Genomic DNA, 13,679 nt, shown 5'->3' with positions numbered 1-13,679 from the left:
CCATCCATCCATCCATTTTCATCCGCTTATCCGAGTCCGGGTCGCGGGGGCAGCAGTCGGAGCAGGGATCCCCAGACTTCCCTCTCCCCGGACACTTCCTCCAGCTCTTCCGGGGGACCCCAAGGCGTTCCCAGGCCAGCCGAGTGACGTAGTCACTCCAGCGTGTCCTGGGTCTTCCCCGGGGCCTCCTCCCGGTGGGGCATGCCCGGAAACACCTCACGGGGGAGGCGTCCAGGGGGCATCCTATACAGGTGCCCGAGCCACCTCAGCTGGCTCCTCTCGATGTGGAGGAGCAGCGGCTCTACTCCGAGCTCCTCCCGGGTGACAGAGCTCCTCACCCTATCTCTAAGGGAGCGCCCCGCCACCCTGCGGAGGAAACTCATTTCGGCCGCTTGTATCCGGGATCCCGTTCTTTCGGTCATGACCCAGAGTTCATGACCATAGGTGAGGGTGGGAACGTAGATCGACCGGTAAATCGAGAGCTTTGCCTTTCGGCTCAGCTCCTTCTTCACCACGACGGACCGATACAATGACCGCATTACTGCGGCCGCCGCACCGATCCGCCTGTCGATCTCGCGCTCCGTTCTCCCCTCACTCGTGAACAAGACCCCAAGATACTTAAACTCCTCCACCTGAGGCAGGAACTCTCCCCCGACCTGGAGGGTGCAAGCCACCTTTTTCCGGTCGAGAACCATGGCCTCGGACTTAGAGGTGCTGATTCTCATCCCAGCTGCTTCACACTCGGCTGCAAACCGCCCCAGTGCATGCTGAAGGTCCTGGCTCGAGGGAGCCAACAAGACCACATCATCTGCAAAAAGCAGAGATGAAATCAAGTGGCTCCCGAACCGTACCCCCTCCGGCCCTTGGCTGCACCTAGAAATTCTGTCCATATAAATAATGAACAGAACCGGTGACAAAGGGCAGCCCTGCCGGAGTCCAACACGCACCGGGAACAGGTCTGACTTACTGCCGGCAATGCGAACCAAGCTCCTGCTCCGGTCATACAGGGACCGTACAGCCCTCAGCAGAGGGCCTCCGACCCCATACTCTCGGAGCACCTCCCACAGGATGCCACGTGGGACACGGTCCGAAAGCCTTCTCCAAGTCCACAAAACACATGTGGACTGGTTGGGCAAACTCCCATGCACCCTCGAGCAGCCTGCGGAGGGTGTAGAGCTGGTCCAGCGTTCCACGGCCAGGACGAAAACCGCATTGTTCCTCCTGAATCCGAGGTTCGACTATCGGCCGAATTCTCCTCTCCAGCACCCTGGAATAGACTTTCCCCGGGAGGCTGAGGAGTGTGATCCCCCGGTAGTTGGAACACACCCTCCGGTCCCCCTTTTTGAAGAGAGGGACCACCACCCCGGTCTGCCAGTCCAGAGGCACTGTCCCCGACTGCCATGCGATGCTGCAGAGGCGTGTCAGCCACGACAGCCCCGCAACATCCAGAGACTTGAGGTACTCAGGGCGGATCTCATCCCGGTGCCTTGACACTGAGGAGCTTCTGGACTACCTCAGTGACTTCAGCTTGGGTGATGAATGAATCAACCTCTGAATGCCCCGGCCTCTGCTTCCTCGACGGAAGGCGTGTCAGTGGGATTGAGGAGATCCTCGAAGTATTCCTTCCACCGTCCGACGATATCCCCAGTCGAGGTCAACAGCTCCCCTCCTCCACTGTAAACAGTGTTGGCGGAGCACTGCTTCCCCCTCCTGAGGCGTCGGATGGTTTGCCAGAATTTCCTCGAGGCCGACCGGTAGTCCTCCTCCATGGCCTCCCCGAACTTTTCCCAGACCCGAGTTTTTGCTTCCGCGACCGCCCGGGCTGCCGTCCGCTTGGCCTGCCGGTACCTGTCAGCTGCCTCGGGAGTCCCCCGAGCTAGCCAGGCTCGGTAGGACTCCTTCTTCAGCTTGACGGCATCCCTTACTTCTGGTGTCCACCACCGGGTTCGGGGATTACCGCCACGACAAGCACCGGAGACCTTACGGCCACAGCTCCGGACGGCCGCGTCAACAATGGAAGTGGAGAACATGGTCCATTCAGACTCAATGTCTCCGGCCCCCCTCGGAATCCGGTCAAAGCTCTCCCGGAGGTGGGAGTTGAAGACCTCCCTGACAGGGGATTCTGCCAGACGTTCCCAGCAGACCCTCACGATACGCTTGGGTCTGCCAAGTCTGACCAGCTTCCTCCCCTGCCAGCGGATCCAACTCACCACCAGGTGGTGATCAGTTGACAGCTCAGCCCCTCTCTTCACCCGAGTGTCCAAGACATACGGCCGGAGATCAGATGACACGACTACAAAGTCGATCATTGACCTCCGGCCTAGGGTGTCCTGGTGCCACGTGCACTGATGGGCACCCTTATGCTTGAACATGGTGTTCGTTATGGACAAACCGTGGCTAGCACAGAAGTCCAATAACAAAACACCGCTCGGGTTCAGATCGGGGAGGCCGTTCCTCCCAATCACACCTCTCCAGGTAACACTGTCGCTGCCCACGTGAGCGTTGAAGTCCCCCAACAGAACGATGGAGTCCCCGGTTGGAGCACTTTCCAGCACCCCTCCCAGGGCCTCCAGGAAGGCCGGGTACTCTGCACTGCCGTTCGGCCCGTAGGCCGAGACAACAGTGAGAGACCTATCCCCGACCCGAAGGCGCAGGGAAACGACCCTCTCGTTCAGTGGGGAGAACTCCAACACATGGCGGCTGAGCTGGGGGGCTATGAGCAAGCCCACACCAGCTCGCCGCCTCTCACCATGGGCAACTCCAGAGTGGAAGAGAGTCCAGCCTCTCTCAAGGAGTTGGGTTCCAGAGCCCAGGCTGTGCGTGGAGGTGAGCCCGACTATCTCTAGTCGATACCTCTCAGCCTCCCGCACGAGCTCAGGCTCTTTCCCCCCCAGCGAGGTGACATTCCATGTCCCTAAAGCCAGAGTCGTTGTCCGGGGATTGGGTCGCCGGGGCCCCCGCCCACGGCTGCCACCCAAAACACACGGCACCGGCCCCTCATGGTCCTTCCTGCGGGTGGTGGGCCTACTGGAAGGCGGGCCCACGTCGCTCCTTCGGGCTGGGCCCGGCCGGGTCCCGTGGGCGGAGACCCGGCCACCAGGCGCTCGCCTGCGAGCCCCAACCCCAGGCCTGGCTCCAGGGTGGGGCCCCGGTGACGCCGATCCGGGCGACGTGAACGTCCTTGATATTGTTCCACTCATAAGGGGTTTTGGAACCGCTCTTAGTCTGACCCGTCACCTAGGACCTGTTTGCCTTGGGAGACCCTACCAGGGGCATTAAGCCCCGGACAACATAGCTCCCAGGATCATTCGGGTGCTCAAACCCCTCCACCACGGTAAGGTGGCGGTTCAAGGAGGGGACGATCTTAAATTGAAAAAAGAAAAACAGACAATTGAGGCCAAAGAACCTTTCTGAACAGATTTTAATCTAAATAGTTGCAGTTTTGCCAACATGTGCAAAAACACACACACTCTGATAAAGTACACTCTTGCAACATAAGAGGTAGCTTTTAATAAACATGAAAGTAAAATATCAATGAAGACATTACTGTTTGTTTTATTCAACACAGTCATTTTAACAGGATTTTAAGTATATCAAAACACTAAATAGCTGATTGAAAAGGGTCAAATAAAAATACAAACTAAAGTAACTGTTGTTATCTCTTTTAGCAAACTTTGAAAATGTCCTTTGTTTGCGCTTTGCAGCATAGAACTGCAATTTATAGAATGTGCCCCAGACGATCCTACGATCTCTGCACTTTGGCGGATCGTCTACACACTCTAATCCTTCATGATCTAATATCGCCATATCGCCCAGCCCTACATCAGTGCAGACTTTAGAGACTCTGAGATTATTGACCATGAGCTGATCAATCAATCACTTAGTCGGTTAGTACTGGTTCTTTAAAGGGCGTAGGTTTGACACAGACCCAGATGGTGGTATAAGAATTGCAGAAAAACCTGAACCTTTAGCCTTCAGTAGACTGTGAATACTGTTTTCCTTCTTTATGACTGTAACACTAATAGAAAGAGTAGTGAGTCCGAGGAATAGTATGACACCAATATCTAAGCCCTAAGTTCAGTGGGAGGATTAATAAGCAAAACACAAGTGTTAAATTTTAGACAATAACTGGGTGCATTTATTCACCATAGAAAAATAGAAACACTTCTCTCAATAAGGTCTAATTCACCTCTATGTTATGCTTTGACAAAATGATAAAACCAAATACAGTAGACCAAGTTCAAGTGAAATTAAATGTACCTCTGTTTACCTCAGAGCTCTGTAAGATATCACAAATAAGAAAGAAAACACAATGATTCAATTGGCCAATGTAAAGTACTGTACCCGGGTACTGAAAATAATAAACTTAAATGAAATCACCTCCACTGTAAAGTGGGATCTTCCTCACAAAAGGAAATTAGTCCTTCAGTTCAGTTGCAGTCTTTTCAAGTTCAGTTTAGTCAAGTCATAAGTTTCAATGTCTCCTTTTCGGTTAGTTCAGTCTCAGTTCAGTTATGTAGGGGCCCCCTTTTTTATGTTGTTTTGTCAAGTTTCTTATCTGGAATCCAGTTGAAGCTGTCCTGTTGTTTCTCGATCCACGGAGTGGCTCCACTTGCAGCTGTAGTAGCGGCCTGGCTGCCGCTCACCCCGCTGAACCCACCGCGAGTCGCCGTTGTCTCCTCTCAGAAGTCAACCATAAAAAAAACCAACCTGCATAGTGCACAGTTTAACCTTAGTTAAAGTCCATATTGATTCTTTAAACTATGCAGCATTAGTAAAACCTAACAGCTCGTTTTTCTCTGATATCTTTTTCATCTTTACTTTTTTTTCACACAGTCACAACAGAATACATATGCCTTCAAGAAAATAAAACTTAAAAGGCTATTTTTCTGTTAGCAGTATTTCTTTTACATCTTGAAATCAACAGCGATATGCATTTTCCAAACACATCACGTTTCTCCGATTGTTTTTTTTCATCATTCACGGTCATTGAAATTAGCTCAGGCTAACACAGTTAAAGCTAACACTGAAAACACAACACACTCACCGGAGAATAGTCATCAAAACACACTAGTTAGTTATCCTCCTTAATCTTCTGGCAACACAACGTCGTCCCGAACAACTTTAACCTTTTCTCGGACAGCAAAAACATAAAACTTAACGGATATATATCAACATTCACTCCACGCTGCTCACGAAAAGCTGCATTCACACTTGCATTCATCTTGTTTTTGTTCACTTCCTCCTTCTTCCTCATTTCTACCGCTGATTTCTGGACCCACTGGTGAGCGTAATACGCCACCTTGTGGACATTTATATGCTACTACATGCAAAAATCACAACACTTAAAACCATATACACTATGTTAAATTTATGGGGGCTACATGACCTTGAGGTGCATCTAGGTGACCACAATTTTACTGATTTAAATTCATACGGGAAGCAAGTTGTTGCTAAAACTGGGAGCTTTTAGTTAGGGCCACGGGGCAAACACATCGAGGCAACTGTCCTCTGGCTTCTGCAAGACACAAGTCTCGTCTATTGGTGTATTAATCCACGTTTCGATAGGTATTATAGTTTTTGATCAGTCACTGTTTAATGACCATGACCCTATTTGGAGAAGTGTTGAGATTATAATGGGTGTGTATTGGGTGGAATGTTCGTGTCAGAGTGGGAGAAGTTGCCAGAAATTGTCTGAATTTTTCTCTTTCCACGCTGCTCACGGGCACAATTTACACTCTACACACATAATCTTTTCCACAGTTGTAGACAAACTTGTCCTCTCTCTAACAATGTGTTCATCAAAGCAGAGAGACTTACAGAATTTAAACTGTGAGCCTCTCATTGCGGCCAGGTCTCTTCCTGCCGCCCATTGACTCTAATACAAAGATTTTCTGAGAGAAGCAGAGGGGACCCCTGTTTATAACTTGCAAATGTTTCTAAAATATTTACTGTAGAAACACCAAAGTCATATCAAAGTGTTCAGGAAGTCTTTACGACGACCACGGTCTGCTTCTTCTTCTGATAGTAGCTACCGTTTTCTCAGAATCAGCCCAAATGTGAGACCAGCACAGAGGCAGAAAATCACCCTTTTTCTCTACATTTCGTATGTTTGTGTCACTGAAAACGTCTGAGCCAGATAAAAAAGTTCTTGGTTTGAAAGTCTGTCCCAACTGAATTTTTAGCTGAATATCCCTTTAACAGTAGATCAGACCTGATATGTCTCAGATAATCAGTAATCAGCTGTCATTGATCAGGTTTCCACAAAGCGATGGTGAAGACGATGACGGCCGCTCTGATGATCCCTCACTTCGGCTACTGTGACGAGGTCGACCTGAGCCGCCTGGTGGCGCTGCGGGCGGAGCTCCGGCCCCTCGCCGAGGGCCGGGGGTCAAACTCAGCTTCATGCCCTTCTTCATCAAGGTACGGGTCTGAGAGGAGGGGCGAGGGGGCGGGGCTTGGCGGGGGCGACCTTGATGCTGATTGGTCACGTGATGTTTGATGCTGACGTTGATGCTGTGCTCTCATTGGCTCAGGCTGCCTCTCTGGGACTCCTGCACTTCCCCATCCTGAACTCCTCATTGGACCAGAGCTGTCAGAACATCACCTACAAGGTACGACCCGGACTGGACACTTTCTACATTGTAGATTCAAACTTTTTCTTTAAGACCCAGTTGTTTCAATCCGTTGTTTTGCCATCCAGGATCACGTAATCCATCTTTACCTTTACCCCAGATTGTGCAGAGCAGATACAAGCTTCTCTAGATGACCAAATCCAGATAATGAGTGTTTTAAATGTGTAAACAAGAGGTAGAACAGCAGCATGGAGACACTCAGAGTGGATTTATTTGAAAATGGGATGTTTGTGTTGTTTTTCTCTGCTGTTTGTTGTTTCTTCAATGTCGTTTAAACAGCCAGACCTCATCTGACAACTAGTGTTGTCACGATACCAACATGTTGGTACCGGTATCGGTACCAAAATGTTTTTCAATACTTTTCGATACTTTTTGGTACTTTTCCAAATAAAAAGAGAACACAGAAAATGTCATTATTGGCTTTATTTTAATAGAAAATCTTAGAACTATAATATATGTATCAGTAAATAATCAGTAAATCAATAAACAATCACTGCTGCAGGATTAAAATTGAAATTTCCATCAATATTAATCTGAACTCTTCCTAAATTAAAACATTAGTGGTCTGTTTAAAAATCAAGGGTTAGGGTCAACTTCTTTGCATTATTTGAGGTATGAAAACACTGCATCTTTTTTTGTTATTTTGACCAGTTGTAATTTTTGGGAGAAATTGTTATCAGTAGTTTATAGAATGAAACACAGACGTTCATGTTACTCAAACACACACACCTATTGTTTCCCATATGTAGACAATGTGTGGCGCAGCGCCACAGAATCAAGACCAAGACACAAATTGATTGAACGCAATATCGTTCCGTTAATTCATCTCCGCATAGCACTCTTTCGCTGTGTTCACACACAACACACACACACAGAGAGAGAGAGAAGCGAGCATGCATGCCAGTGGTGTGCGGTAAAAATGAAACTTACCAACCAGCAGTGTTTCCTATTAATTAACGAGTCTGTGGCGGCCCGTCTCTCACGTGCGCGCTGGTGCACACACACACAAAGACGGGTCAAAGTTTCCTGATCCGACTAAACAGTTCTGATCAACACAAACTGAGGGTTTGATCCAGATTAAAACAGAGACTGGATCACGTGATCTGGTTTTAGTTTTTGCAATAACCCGTTTTCAAGGTTTTATCCGATCAAACTGGGCACTTTTAGTTAGGGCCACGGGGCAAAGACAGCGAGGCTCTGTCCTCTGACTTCTGCAAGACACAACTCTCGTTTATTGGTGTATTAATTCACGTTTTTCGATAGGTATTATAGTTTTTGATCAATCACTGTTTAATGACCATGATCATATTTGGAGAAGTGTTGTGATTATAATGGGTGTGTATTGCGCAGAATGTTCAGGCTAGCGTGGGTGACATCATTTTTTCTCTTTCCACGCTGCTTTCAGCCACAAATTACACTCTACACACATGATTTTTTCCACATTTGTACACAAACGTGTCCTCTCTCTAACAATGTGTTCATCGAAGCAGAGAGACTTACAAAATTTAAACTGTGAGCCTCTCATTGCGGCCAGGTCTCTTCCTGCCGCCCATTGACTCTAATACAAAGAGAAGCAGGAGGGACCCCTGTTTATAACTTGCAAGTGTTTCCAAAATATTTACTGTAGAAACACCAAAATCATACCAAAGTGTTCAGGAAATCCTTACGACGACCACGGTCTGCGTCTTTTTCTGATAGGAGCTACCATTTGGTCAGAATAAGCCCAAATGTGAGACCAGCGCAGAGGCAGAAAATAACCCTTTTTCTCTACATTTCGTATGTTTGTGTCACTGAAAACATCTGGCCCCGATAAAAAAGTTCTTGGTTTGAAAGTCTGTCCCAACTGAATTTGTAGCTGAATATCCCTTTAACAGCAGATCAGACCTGTTATGTGTCAGATAATCATTAATCAGTTGTCATTGATCAGGTTTCCCAGAATCCGATCAGATCACTGGGTCTGGATCAGTCTGACCCGGTTACTTCACATCATTTATATCTAATCACCTTGGTGTGTCTCTTTGCCCTCAGGCGTCTCACAACATCGGGCTGGCGATGGACACGAGTCAGGGTCTGCTGGTGCCCAACGTGAAGAACGTGCAGCTGCTCAGCGTGTTCGACATCGCCCAGGAGCTGAACCGGCTGCAGACGCTCGGCGCCGTGGGGCAGCTGGGAACGTCGGAGCTGACGGGGGGAACGTTCACCCTGTCCAACATCGGATCAGTGAGTCCAGACGCCGCCGCTCTGAGGACGGAGACGGACTCTAGACCCGCTCTAACCACAACCTGTTTCCTCTGTGTGTGTGTTGTAGATCGGAGGGACGTACGCCAAACCAGTCATCCTCCCTCCTGAGGTCGCCATCGGAGCGCTGGGGAAAATGCAGGTGAGTTGCAGACTTTCCCACGGCCCATGAACACACCACAGAGGTCAAAGTACTTAGATAAGCCAAGCCCCGCCCCCTTCCTGTGTGTGTGTGCAGGGTATATAATAAAAAAAGAAAGAAAGGTAATTAGAGTTTAAAGGGATAGTTCAACATTTTGTCAAATTGGCCCATTGCCATAATCCAGAGCAGAGCTGCGAGCTGCTCAGAGCTACGCTACGGAGGCTCATTATGGGATTTCTTTGGTTTCGCTCATCAAACTCATCAAATACACAATCCAACAACTCCACAACGCTCTGGTGGACAAGTTGTGACCTGCACATTCACCACGCTATGAGATAATAACACAACGTTACCACACAGAGTTGTTTTAGAGGGAAATACAGAGACTGTTGATGAAAAACTGTCCCTGAAGGCAACACGCATCAGCGGTTTTGCATGAATTTCCCTCTAAAACAACTCTGTCTGGTAACGTTGTGTTATTATCTCATAGCGTGGTGAATGTGCAGGTCACAACTTGTCCACCAGAGCGTTGTGGAGTTGTTGGATTGTGTATTTGATGAGTTTGATGAGGGAAACCAAGAAATCCCATAATGAGCCTCCGTAGCGTAGCTCTGAGCAGCTCACGGCTCTGCTCCGCCGTTCTAAAAATAGCTTGCACCGACAACTAAAGGTAACGAACCTACTGCTATGACTATAGGGATTATGGCAATGGGCCAATTTGCCAAAATGTTGAACTATAATGTATATAGCGGGAAAAAAAATCTTCATTTGTTTTGAAAACTTGGGGCCGAATGCTAATTCCAACGCTCTATGTGTGTGTGTGTGTGTGTGTGTGTGTGTGTGTGTGTGTGTGTGTGTGTGTGCTCTCAGGTGCTGCCCCGGTTCGGCGCCGGCGGTCAGGTGGTCCCGGCTCACATCATGGCGGTCAGCTGGTCGGCGGATCACCGCATCATCGACGGCGCCACCATGTGCCGCTTCTCCAACCTGTGGCGGGAATACCTGGAGAACCCGGCCAGCATGGTGCTGGACCTCAAGTGACCGGACCCGACCGGACGGAACCGGATGGAACCGGATGGAACCGGATGGAACCGGACCGCCAACACTAACACACCTTCACCTCTCCCCCTTCGCCGCCACCGCCGCCGCCGCCGCCGCCGCCGCTGCTGCTGCCTTCATCATCATCATCTTCTTCTCTTTCTTCTTCTTTTCTCTCATTTCCTTGTTGCCTTTGAGCGAGTTGCGGCGGCGGCGCGATGCGGCGGGGGAGGGGCCAGCCTGTCAATCATGTCGTTTCCATGACAACCACTCATTCACTCACCCACCCACCCCCTTACTCTCTCTCTCTCTCTCGGTTGGAGGTTTAGAGGTTTTTGTAGTTTTTGGTCCAAGTTGAACCAGGGTTCAGCTCTTCAGGTGCTGGTGGTCTGGGTCTGGATTCTCTTTGCTGGGGGGTCGGGGGGGTGTGTGTGTGTGTGTGTGTGTGTGTGTGTGTCATCAATAATTCATCAGTTCATTGATCAGTTTGGACTCTGTTATCCTGGACCGGACCAGTTTTGTTGTTTTTTTTTCTATTTGGAAAATTAATCCTAATAATAATAATTTTAATCGGTGAAACTTTTAATTTGAAAATCACAGGAAGTGAGACTGAACCAGTGTGTGTGTGTGTGTGTGTGTGTAAGAGAGATCCAGAACCAGAGTCTGATTGGGGGGGAGGGGGGGGCAGAACTGGGTCCTGAGACCTGAGACCCGGGTTCACCAGAGTCCAGTTCCATCAGTTCGATCCAGATCAGATGAACCCGTCTGGGATCTGGTCCAGTTTAAAGTGGTTTTCTGAGTCCTGAACCAGGACCAACCGCTCTGTGAAAGGTCCACAAAGTCTCCGCTGATCTCTGGTCCTGGTCCCGGTCCTGGTCCTGGTCCCGGTCCGATCTGGTCCCGACTGACTGAACTGTGTGTAAATGAACCGGTGGACCTGCTGCTGGTTCTGGTTCTGGACCCGTCTGACTGTTACTGCTCCTCCAGCTCCTGAGGGGAAGACCTGGTCCTGGTCCTGGTTCTGGTTCTGGTTCTGATTCTGGTTCTGGTCCTGGTTCTGGTCCTGGTTCTGTAGCTGCTAAGTGCCCCCCCCCTCTCTCCCCTCTCCCCTCCCCCCACCAGCTGCTCCCTGACCTGGTTCTGGTCCCGGTCCCGGTCCCGGTCCCGGTCCCGGTCCCGACATCTTCCTCTGGGCTGCTGGGTAACGATGGTGTCGTAGTTTTTTTTTTTTTTTTGATACTGACCTTTATTTTGTCTATTTTGTTTTGTTTTGTTTTGTTTCATGTGTTGAAATGTTTGTTGTTTGTTGTTTGTTGTTGTTGATGCTGTCGTGGTTTTGTGTTGGGATGTGGATCCGGATCAGGACTCTTGGACCTGGTTCTGGTCCTGGTTCTGGTTCTGGTTCTGGTCCGACTCATAAACTGTGAAGTGTCTGAACCCTGGTCAAACGAGAAAAAAGAAAAAAAAAGAAAAAAAAAAACTCAATAAAGTTGAAGTGAACCAAGTCTGAGTCGTTTGTGGTGAGTTCAGGTTCCTCAGATAACGTGGGAGAAGTCACTTTCTGGTCCTGGACCCAGTTGTTACAAAGGGTTAAAAACTGATCGGATTTTGGATCATTGATCAGATCAAATCTTGAAAATGGATCAAACCTTCATCAGTTTGTGTCGTTCAGAGCTTTTTAGTCGGATCAGGAAAACGTTGATCCAGAACATCAGGATTATTCTGATCCCAGCAGTTTGGTGGATTCAGGAACAAAATGGGATTTAAATTAAATGTTATCTGGTCAAATAAACAACATTTATAATGTAGAATATATAAAGTTTTGATTATTTCACAATTAAAGAACTTTTTCCCAACTATTAGCAAATTTAATGAGATTTGAAGTTTAAATTTGAAACACATGGGGAAATGTTCCCAATGTATTTGACTGATGTAGCTACTGTATATTTGCATTTTTAAAATCTATTTAAACAGCCAGACCAGATGAGATCATTTCTGGCTGTTTAAAAAACACTGAAGAAACAAAAAACCAATCCAACAAAGTATAAATGAAACAATAATGTATTTCAATTTAAAAAAAAAAAAAAAATTCAATTGCTTTATATATAATTATATACAGAACAATACAGTTTTTTGCCAGGGGTAACAGGGTATCCGCGGGGTCTAAAAATGTCTAAATTTTAGGCCTTAAAATGTCTTAAATTTGTTGAATTATTGTGTTCAAGTCTTAAATAATTTTAGACAGGTCTTAAATGTTCTTATGCCCACCATGGGCGAGCATTTCACTCGCATTTGCCCCTAAAAAAAAAAAATACTTCATATAATGTGAACCGGGAAAATCACAAAAACAGAAAGATCACAACCTGCGATTGGTCAAAAACTACAAATCCCACAATTCTCTGGCCTCAACAATAACAGTAGTTAGTGTAAGTAAGGGAGAGTGGAGCTGTCGGTGAAAAGAGGAAACAACGCCACGTCTGGTCCTGTTCTATGTTGTCCGTTCACACCGTCACCGTTTATTCGTTACGTCCGCGGTGTAAAAGGCCGTGACGCAAAGACGCGATTAGGCGCGAGACGCGATTAGGCGCGAGACGCGGTATACGCGACTTTTTTTTTTGCGACGCAATACACGCGATTCTTTTATGGCGACGGGACCATCGCGTCTTCGTCTCTTTCATCGTGTTTGGTGGGAAGACCCACAAGGGGCTTCCCACCAAACACGCTTTTTTTTCGCGCGAGCTTTGACGCGCGACCAAACGCGAGATACGCGATTTGACGCTCGTTTTGACTCGTGTAAAAAAAAAAATCATTTTCACTACAACATTTTTTATTTTTATTTTTTCAAAGGAGGTTAAATCGAAAGCAACTGGACTTAGTTATTTGTCTGAAGACGTTTCACCTTCATCCAAGAGGCTTCATCAGTTCTACGCATCTGACCAGGCTGGGACTGGTCCAACTGGTCTGGAGACTCAGTATAAGTCCAGTTGCTGAGACTTTAGAGTCAAAGAGGAGCAGTGCGTCTGCGTCGCTGTGTCGGACTGTTTGGATTTAATGAAGAAGCTGCACGGTGTCCTCCCGTATTTTACCTGGGTCGCTACCGGAGCTTGATAAATGGAGAGAAAAAACAAACGCCAGGCGCACGTCGCGGTGGAACCGAGAACAGCTGAGTTTTCCTCCTCCAGCTGAACAGCTGATCTGTGATCTGTGGTGAAGACGTACAGAGACCTGCCACTGTGTCACGGTGCATTAATATAAACTCTGTCCTCAGACTGTCCTGACTGTCCCTGAACACCACACAGAGACAACATGGAGCTGTGTGAGGTTGAGTTTTATTTATCATGATAATTAATACTTAGTAACAAGCCTGTAAGTTCAACACATCAGTATGCTACTGTGATTTAACTAGCCTAGTTAAATAAAAAGATGTAGTTTAATACCATAATATCTAGGGCTGACCAAAGGCCAATGTCTTTACTTCATGTGTCAAATATTTATTACTTGTTGCTACGACTCATTTTAGCTTCTTTCACCAAACTCCCATGATGCACTGAGCTCCTACATCCCATCCTTCTTCTGTAGGGCTGCTGTGTGTGGACCAGAAACTCCAGAGGTCAGAGAGAAGGTGGGAG

The 13,679-nt window shown here is 47.8% G+C and overlaps 1 pseudogene across 1 annotated transcript in view; it reads left to right on the top strand.

Moving 5' to 3' along the window:
* Positions 1 to 10,093, top strand: part of LOC146976651 (lipoamide acyltransferase component of branched-chain alpha-keto acid dehydrogenase complex, mitochondrial-like) — an 11,142-nt pseudogene extending 1,049 nt beyond the window's left edge. The window contains exons 2-6 of the transcript XR_015037412.1: positions 6,258 to 6,423; positions 6,537 to 6,614; positions 8,664 to 8,855; positions 8,944 to 9,015; positions 9,886 to 10,093. The product of XR_015037412.1 is annotated as a lipoamide acyltransferase component of branched-chain alpha-keto acid dehydrogenase complex, mitochondrial-like (transcript). The remainder of the gene's footprint in view (positions 1 to 6,257; positions 6,424 to 6,536; positions 6,615 to 8,663; positions 8,856 to 8,943; positions 9,016 to 9,885) is intronic.
* Positions 10,094 to 13,679: the final 3,586 nt, after the last annotated feature.

The sequence above is a fragment of the Trachurus japonicus genome, chromosome 13 (assembly GCF_045865225.1).
Source record: "Trachurus japonicus isolate A0001 chromosome 13, Traja_1.0".
Taxonomy (NCBI): domain Eukaryota; kingdom Metazoa; phylum Chordata; class Actinopteri; order Carangiformes; family Carangidae; genus Trachurus; species Trachurus japonicus.
The sequence above is the reverse complement of the archived record's forward strand: the minus strand, read 5'-3'. Positions and strand labels throughout refer to the sequence as shown.